The sequence below is a fragment of the Cupressus sempervirens genome, chromosome 2 (genome assembly GCF_028749045.1).
Source record: "Cupressus sempervirens isolate cs-2001-9-10 chromosome 2, ASM2874904v1, whole genome shotgun sequence".
NCBI lineage: Eukaryota > Viridiplantae > Streptophyta > Pinopsida > Cupressales > Cupressaceae > Cupressus > Cupressus sempervirens.
This window is the reverse complement of record NC_143119.1, coordinates 555,250,463-555,259,911: the sequence shown is the minus strand read 5'-3', so window position 1 is coordinate 555,259,911 and position 9,449 is coordinate 555,250,463. Positions and strand designations below refer to the sequence as shown.

The following is a 9,449-nucleotide window of genomic DNA, read 5'->3' as shown; positions in this document are numbered from 1 at the left end:
GTGCGGGAAAAATCTTCCAAGTGCCAAATTTCGGGCGGGTGGGGTTTGCAATTTTTCGTGAGGGCGGGAAAACTCTCCCGGGTGCCAAATTTCGAGCGGGTGGGGTTTTGTGAAAATTTTCGCGAGGGCCAAGAAATCTCCCAAGTGCCGAATTCCCGATTGGTGGGGTTTTGCAATTTCTGCTGGGGCGGAAAAATCTCCCAAGTGCCACATTCCGGGCAGGTGGGGTTTTGTGAAAATTTCTGCGAGGTCAAAAAAATCTCCCAAGTGCCAAATTCCCGGCGGGTGGGGTTTGCAATTTTTGCGAGGGCGTAAAAATCTCCCAGGTGCCAAATTCCTGGCGGGTGGGGTTTGCAATTTCTGCCAGGGCGAAAAAATCTCCCGAGTGCCAAATTCCTAGCGGGAGGGGGGGGTTTTGTAAAAATTTCTGCCAGGGAAGAAAAATATCCCGAGTGCCAAATTTCGGGTGAGTGGGGTTTTGTAAAATTTCCACGAGGGGGAAAAAAATCTCCTGAGTACTAAATTCTGAGCTGGTGGGGTTTGCGATTTTTGGAAGGGTGGAAAAATCTCCCAAGTGCCGAATTCCCAACGGGTGGGGTTTTATGATTTTTGCGAGTGCGAAAAAGTTTTCCAATTGCAATTTCCATGTGGGTCGGGTTTGCAATTTTTGTGAGGGTGGAAAAATCTTCAAAGTCCAAATTCTGGGGGGCGGGGTTTCATAATTTCCAAGTGCCAAATTCTGAGCGGGTGGGGTTTGTAAATTTCGCGAGGGCGAAAAAATCTACCAAGTCCAAATTTCGAGTGGGTGGGGTTTGTAAATTTTTGTGAGGGCAGAAAAATCTTCCAACTGCAAATTCTAGGTGGGTCCTCGGGTTTTGTAATTTTTGCGAGGGTAGACGACTCATGTACATGATCCAAAATCGGTCAACTTATTTTTTTGGTTGACACCCAAAGTTTTGAACTCAAATCGAGTTGGCTACCCCGACTCGAATCACCTCCAAATTTTTTGCACAACCCATGTCACCGTGCTCGACTTGATTCTAAGTGCCTCAAGTCATGTACATGGTCCAAAAGAGGTCAACTTTTTTCTTTTTGGGGTTAATGCCCAAACTTTTCAACTCGAACCATGTCGGCAACCCCGACACGAATCGCCCCAACTACCCGAACCCCGACTCGAATCGCGTCGAGCCTTAACTGCCTCCAATTGTTTTGCACGACTCATGTCACCGTGCTCGACATGATTCTAAGTGCACCGAGTCATGTGCGTGATCCAAATGCGGTCAACTCTTTTTTTGGGTTAATGCCCAAAGTATTCAACCCAAATTGTGTCAGCAACCCCGACTCGTATCGCCTCAAGCCTTAACCACCTCCAATTTTTTCACAGGACTCATGTCACCATGCTCGACTTGGTGCCTCGAGTCATGTACGTGATCCAAAAGCGGTTAACTTCTTCCTTCTTTGGTTAACACCCAAAGATTTCAACCCAAATCATGTCAGCAACCCTGACTCAAATCGCCTCGAGCCTTAATTGCCTGCAATTTTTTTGAACCACTCATGTCACCATGCTTGACTTGATTCTATGCGCCCCAAGTCATGTACGTGATCCAAAAGCAATTAACTCATTTTTTGGCTAACGGCCAAATTTTTTGAATCGACTCAGCTACACCGACTCGAATTTCCTTGAGCCTTAACCACCTCCATTTTTTTTGTCACTCGACTCATGTAACCACACTCACCTTGATTCTGAGTGGCCCGAGTCACTTACGTTATCCAAAACTGGGTAACTTTTTCTTTTTTCTTTTTTTTGTCAAGTCCCAAAGTTTTGAACTCGGATAGATTCGGATGCCCCGGCTCGAGTCGTCTCCAAATTTTTTGCACGACTCATGTCACCGTGCTCGACTTGATTCTAAGTGCCTCGAGCCGTGTACGTGATCCAAAAGTGGTTAACTTTTTCTTTTTGGTTAACGCCCAAAGTTTTCAACCTGACCCGCCTCGGCAACCTTGACTCGAAGCACCTCAAGCCTTAATGGCCTCCAATGTTTTTGCACGACTCATGCCACCATCGACTTTTTGCTTGAATCATGTCACCCAGGGCACCTCCATGCTACATGACCCGAGCCCTGTGCGCGATCCAAAACCGGGTAACATTTTTTTTTGAACTCCCAAAATTTCATTCTTTTTTGCCTTATGGGGCCTATCATGATCTCTTTTTATAAAGAAAATTCTCAAATTGGATCGTTTCGGCTACCCTACCTTGAATCTGGCTAGCTAGGCGTAACGCCTTGAGTCGGCTCGGCAATACGTGAACTGAAACTTGTGCGTGATGCAAAAGCGGGTAACTTGTTTTTTTTTTTTTGTAACGCCCAAAATTTAGCGCTTTTCCCTGTACAGGGCCTCCCATGATTTTTTTTTTTCCCCTAGTCGACCCACTCTGGCGACCCAGTCGGGTCGCCCGAGGTTGGGGCAACGGAGTCAGGTGACCCAAGTTGGGTCAACCCAGGTGTGCGATCCTGGCTGGGGACAGAAAGTCGATTCTATAAGTTTTCTTGCTAATTTTGCTAGTCAGGTCGGCTCACCAAGTCATCTGACCATGTGGTCTTTGCCAAATCAAGAATTGACTCTTTAAGTCCACTCACAGCTCGTCAAGCCGGCTCACCAAGATGACTTACCATCTCACCTCACCAGGTTGCCTCTTCTTTAAGACCGCTCACCATGTTGGCTCCCCAAGTCAGCTCACCAAGTTGACTATTCAGGTTGCCTCACCAAGTTGACCCCTTAAGTTCGCTCACCAAGTCAGCTCCCTAAGTCAGCTCACCATGTTGAATCACCTAGTCATTTTACCACCTTGCCCCAGCAAGTGTGCTCGCCAAGTTGCCCCACCGAGTTGCTTCTCTAAGCCCACTCACCATGTCAGCTCACCAAGTCAGTTTTTCAAGTACTTTTCCAAGTCAACTCTTTAAGTTTGCTCACCAGGTCAGCCCACCCAAGTCACCTCTTTAAGTTCGCTCGCGAGGTTGGCCCACCCAAGTCGCATCAATGAGCTAACTCGTCGAGTCACCTCACAAAATTGACTCTTTAAGTGCACTCACCAAGTCAACTCACCAAGTTGACTCACCATCTCGCCTCGATAAGTTGGCTTGCCAAGTTACCCCACCAAGTCATCGCCTCTTTAAGCCCACTCACTGTGTCAGCTCATCAGGTCGGCTCACCAAGTTGACTAATCAAGTAGGCCCACCAAGTCGCCTCAAGGATGGCTCCTCACCATGAGTCACCTCACCATGTTGACTCAATGAGTCACCTCACCATGTTGACTCTTTGAGCCCGCTCGCCAAGTCACCTCACCAAGTCAACTTGAGTACGTTGCCAAGTTGACTCTTTAAGTTTGCTCGCCAGGTCGACTCGCCAAGTCAGCTCACCATGTCATCTCAATGAACCAACTCGTCGAGTTGCCTCACCACGTTGGCTCTCTAATTCCACTTGACAAGTCACCCCACCAACTCGCCCCGTTAGGCCCACTCTCACCAAGTTGACTCTTTAAGTCTGCTCATCAAGTCGAGCCACCAAGTTCTCTCACCAAGTCGACTCTTTGAGTTTGTTCATCAAGTTGCCCCACCAAGTACTCTAACCAAGTTGATTCTTCAAGTGCGTTCATCATGTCGCCCCACCAAGCACTCTCACCAAGTCAACTCTTTAAGTCCTTTCATCAAGTCACCCCACCAACTACTCTCACCAAGTCAACTCTTTAGGTCCGTTCATAGAGTCACCCCACCAAGTCGACCCTTCAAGTGCGTTCATCAAGTCACCCCACCAAGTTGACTCTTTAAGTTCATTCATCAAGCCACCCCGCCAGGTCAGCTCACAAATTACTCTCACCAAGTCGACTCTTTAAGTTTGTTCATCAAGTCACCTCGCTAGGTCGGCCCACCAAGTGGACTCTTTAAGTTTGTTCATGAAGTCACTCTGCCAAGTTGGCCCACAAGGTCGACTATTTAAGTTCGTTCATCAAGTCACCTCGCTAGGTCACCCCACCAAGTACTCTCACCAAGTCGACTCTTTAATTTTGCCCATCAAGTCACCCTGCCAAGTCGGCCCACCAAGTCCTCTCACCAGGTCGAATCTTTAGGTTTGTTCATCAAGTCACTCCACCAAGTACTCTCACAAAATCGAATCTCTAAGTTCGTTCATCAAGTCGCTCCGCCAGGTCGGCCCACCAAGTACTCTCACCAAGCTGACCCTTTAAGTTTGGTCATCAAGTCACCCGACTAGGTTGGCCCACCACGTACTCTCACAAAGTCGACTCTTTAGGCTCATTCATCAATTCACCCCGCCAGCTTGGCCCACCAAGTTCTCTCAACAGGTCGACTCTTTAAGTTTGTTCATCAAGTCACCCCGCTAGTTCGACCCACCAAGTACTCTCACAAAGTCGACTCTCTAAGTTCATTCATCAAGTCACCCTGCCAGGTCAGCCCACCAAGTACTCTCACCAAGTCACCCCGCTAGTTTGACCCACCAAGTTGACTCTTTAAGTTTGTTCATCAAGTCACATGACCAGGTCAGCTCATCGAGTACTCTCACCAAGTCGACTCTTTGAGTTTTTTCATCAAGTCACCCCGCCAGGTCGACCCACCAAGTTGAATCTTTAAGTTTGTTCATCAAGTCACCCCACCAAGTACTCTAACCAAGTTGATTCTTCAAGTACGTTCATCGAGTCACCCGAGCAAGTACTCTCACCAAGTCGACTCTTTAACTATGTTCATCAAGTCACCCCACCAAGTACTCTCACCAATTCGACTCTTTAAGTCTATTCATCAAGTCACCACACCAAGTACTCTCACCAAGTCAACTCTTTAGGACCGTTCATCAAGTCACCTTGCCAAGTTGACCCTTAAAGTCCGTTCGGCCCACCAAGTATTCTCACCAAGTCGACTCTCTAAGTCTGTTCATCAGGTCACCCCACCGAGTACTCTCTCCAAGTCAACTCTTTAGGTTCGTTCATCGAGTCACCCCGTAAAGTCAACCCTTTAAGTTCGTTCATCAAGTCACCCCACCAAGTTGACTCTTTAAGTCCTTTCATCAAGTCACCCCACCAAGCTGACTCTTCAAGTCCGTTCATCAAGTGACCATAACAACTACTCTCACCAAGTCGACTCTATAAGTCTGTTCATCAAGTCACCCCACCAGGTCAGCCCACCAAGTTGACTCTTTAAGTCCATTCATCAGTTCACCCCGCCAAGTACTCTCACCAAGTCAACTCCTTAGGTTCGTTCATCAAGTCACCTCGCCAAGTCAACCCTTTAAGTCCATTCATCAAGTCGCCCCACCAAGTACTCTCACCAAGTCGACTCTTTAAGTCCTTTCATCAAGTCACCCCACCAAGTCGACTCTTCAAGTCTATTCATCAAGTCACCAGAACAAGTACTCTAACCAAGTCGAGTATTTAAGTCTGTCCATAAAGTCACCCCACCAAGTCAGCCCACCAAGTCAACTCTTTAAGTCTGTTCATCAGTTCACCCTGCCAAGTACTCTCACCAAGTCAAGTCTTTGAGTCCGTTCATCAAGTCGCCCCACCAAGTACTCTAACCAAGTCGATTCTTCAAGTGCATTCATCAAGTCGCCCCACCAAGTACTGTCACCAAGTGGACTCTTTAAGTCCTTTCATCAAGTCACCCCACCAAGTACTCTCACCAAGTCAACTCTTTAGGTCCGTTCATAGAGTCACCCCACCAAGTTGACCCTTCAAGTGCATTCATCAAGTAACCCCACCAAGTTGACTCTTTAAGTTCATTCATCAAGTCACCCCGCTAGGTCAGCCCACAAATTACTGTCACCAAGTTGACTCTTTAAGTTTGTTCATCAAGTCATCCCGCCAGGTCAGCCCACCAAGTGGACTCTTTAAGTTCATTCATGAATTCACTCTACCAAGTCAGCCCACAAGGTTGACTCTTTAAGTTCATTCATCAAGTCACCCCGCCAGGTTGGCCCACCAAGTGGACTCTTTAAGTTCGTTCATGAAGTTACTCTGCCAAGTCAGCCCACAAGGTCGACTCTTTAAGTTCATTCATCAAGTCACCCCGCCAGGTCACCCCACCAAGTACTCTCACAAAGTCAACTCTCTAAGTTCGTTCATCAAGTCTTTAGGTTCGTTCATCAATTCACCCCTCCAGCTTGGCCCACTAAGTTCTCTCACCAGGTTGACTCTTTAAGTTCGTTCATCAAGTCACCCTGCCAGTTCCACCCACCAAGTACTCTCACAAAGTTGACTCTCTAAGTTCGTTCATCAAGTCACCCTGCTAGGTCAGCCCACCAAGTACTCTCACCAAGTCACCCCGCTAGTTTGACCCACCAAGTCGACTCTTTAAGTTCATTCATCAAGTCACGTGACCAGGTCAGCCCACCGAGTACTCTCACCAAGTCAACTCGTTAAGTTTGTTCATCAAGTCACCCAGCCAGGTCGGCCCACCAAGTCACCAAGTACTCTCACCAAGTCAACTCTCTAAGTTCGTTCATCAAGTCACCCTGCCAAGTTGGCCCACCAAGTCAAATCTTTAAGTTCATTCATCAAGTCACCCCACCAAGTACTCTAACCAAGTTGATTCTTCAAGTGCATTCATCAAGTCACCCAACCAAGTACTCTCACCAAGTTGACTCTTTAACTATGTTCATCATGTCGCCCCACCAAGTACTCTCACCAATTCGACTCTTTAAGTCTGTTCATCAAGTCACCACACCAAGTACTCTCACCAAGTCAACTCTTTAGGACCATTCATCAAGTCACCTTGCCAAGTCGACCCTTGAAGTCCGTTCATCAAGTCACCCCACCAAGTCGACTCTTTAAGTCAGTTCACGAAGTCACCCAACCAGGTCGGCCCACCAAGTACTCTCAGCAAGTCGACTCTCTAAGTTTGTTCATCAGGTCACCCCACTGAGTACTCTCGCCAAGTTAACTCTTTAGGTTTGTTCATCAAGTCACCCTGCAAAGTTGACCCTTTAAGTTCGTTCATCAAGTCACCCCACCAAGTTGACTCTTTAAGTCCTTTCATCAAGTCACCCCACCAAGCTGACTCTTCAAGTCCGTTCATCAAGTCACCAGAACAACTACTCTCACAAAGTCAACTCTATAAGTCCATTCATCAAGTCACCCCACTAGGTAGGCCCACCAAGTTGACCCTTTAAGTCTATTCATCAGTTCACCCTCCCAAGTACTCTCACAAAGTCAACTCCTTAGGTCCGTTCATCAAGTCACCCCGCCAAGTCGACCCTTTAAGTCCGTTCATCAAGTCGCCCCACCAAGTACTCTCACCAAGTCGACTCTTTAAGTCCTTTCATAGATTCACCCCACCAAGTCGGCTCTTCAAGTCTGTTCATCAAGTCACCAGAACAAGTACTCTAACCAAGTCGACTCTTTAAGTCCTTCCATAAAGTCACCCCACCAAGTCGGCCCACCAAGTCAACTCTTTAAGGCTGTTCATCAGTTCACCCCACCAAGTACTCTCACCAAGTCGACTCTTTGAGTCCGTTCATCAAGTCACCCCACCAAGTACTCTAACCAAGTCAATTCTTCAAGTGCATTCATCAAGTCGCCCTACCAAGTACTCTCACCAAGTTGAATCTTTAAGTCCTTTCATCAAGTCACCCCACCAAGTACTCTCACCAAGTCAACTCTTTAGGTCCGTTCATAGAGTCACCCCACCATGTCCACCCTTCAAGTGAATTCATCAAGTCACCCCACCAAGTCGACTCTTTAAGTTCACTCATCAAGTCACCCTGCCAGGTTAGCCCACAAATTACTCTCACCAAGTCGACTCTTTAAGTTCGTTCATCAAGTCACCTCGCTAGGTCAGCCCACCAAGTGGACTCTTTAAGTTCGTTCATGAAGTCACTCTACCAAGTTGGCCCACAAGGTTGACTCTTCAAGTTTGTTCATCAAGTCACCCTACTAGGTCACCCCACCAAGTACTCTCACCAAGTCGACTCTTTAAGTTTGCCCATCAAGTCACCCCGCCAGGTCGGCCCACCAAGTACTCTCACCAGGTCGACTCTTTAGGTTTGTTAATCAAGCCACCCCACCAAGTACTCTCACCAAGTTGACTTGTTTATCAAGTCGCTCTGCTAGGTCGGCCTGCCAGGTACTCTCACCAAGTCGACCCTTTAAGTTTGGTCATCAAGTCACCCCGCCAGGTCGGCCCACCAAGTACTCTCACAAAGTCGACTCTTTAGGCTTGTTCATTAATTCACCCCACCAGCTCGGCCCACCAAGTTCTCTCACTAGGTCAATTATTTAAGTTCGTTCATCAAGTCACCCTACCTATTTGACCCACCAAGTACTCTCAAAAAGTTGACTCTCTAGGTTCGTTCATCAAGTCACCCTGCCAGGTCAGCCCACCAAGTCACCCTGCTAGCTCGACCCAGCAAGTCGACAATTTAAGTTCGTTCATCAAGTCACCTGGCCAAGTTAGTACACCAAGTTGACTCTTTAAGTTCATTCATCAAGTCACATGACCAGGTCAGCCCACCGAGTACTCTCACCAAGTCGACTCATTAAGTTTGTTCATCAAGTCACTCGGCCAGGTCGGCACACCAAGTCACCAAGTACTCTCACCAAGTTGACTCTCTAAGTTCATTCATCAAGTCACCCCACCAGGTCAGCCCACCAAGTCAAATCTTTAAGTTCGTTCATCAAGTCAGCCAACCAAGTACTCTAACCAAGTCGATTCTTCAAGTGCATTCATCAAGTCACCCGACCAAGTACTCTCACCAAGTCGACTCTTTAACTATGTTCATCAAGTCACCCTACCAAATACTCTCACCAATTCGACTCTTTAAGTCTGTTCATCAAGTCACCACACCAAGTACTCTCACCAAGTCAACTCTTTAGGACCATTCATCAAGTCACCTTGCCAAGTCGACCCTTGATGTCCGTTCATTAAGTCACCCCACCAAGTCAACTCTTTAAGTCAGTTCATGAAGTCACCCAACCAGGTCGGACCACCAAGTACTCTCACCAAGTCAACTCTCTAAGTCTGTTCATCAGGTCACCCCACCGAGTACTCTCGCCAAGTCAACTCTTTAGGTCCGTTCATCGAGTCACCCCACAAAGTCGACCCTTTAAGTTTGTTCATCAAGTCACCCCACCAAGTCGACTCTTTAAGTCCTTTCATCAAGTCACCCCACCAAGCTGACTCTTTAAGTCCGTTCATCAAGTCACCAGAACAACTACTCTCACCAAGATGACTCTATAAGTCCATTCATCAAGTCACCCCACCAGGTGGACCCACCAAGTACTCCCACCTTTAAGTTCAGTCATGAGTTCACCTCGCCAAGTACTCTCACCAAGTCAACTCTTTAGGTCCGTTCATCAAGTCACCCTGCCAAGTCGACCCTTTAAGTCCGTTCATAAAGTCGCCCCACCATGTACTCTCACCAAGTCGACTCTTTAAGTCCTTTCATCA

The 9,449-nt window shown here is 47.5% G+C and overlaps 1 pseudogene; it reads right to left on the bottom strand.

Moving 5' to 3' along the window:
- Positions 1-9,449, bottom strand: part of LOC149573708 (uncharacterized) — a 150,121-nt pseudogene that overhangs the window by 126,438 nt on the left and 14,234 nt on the right.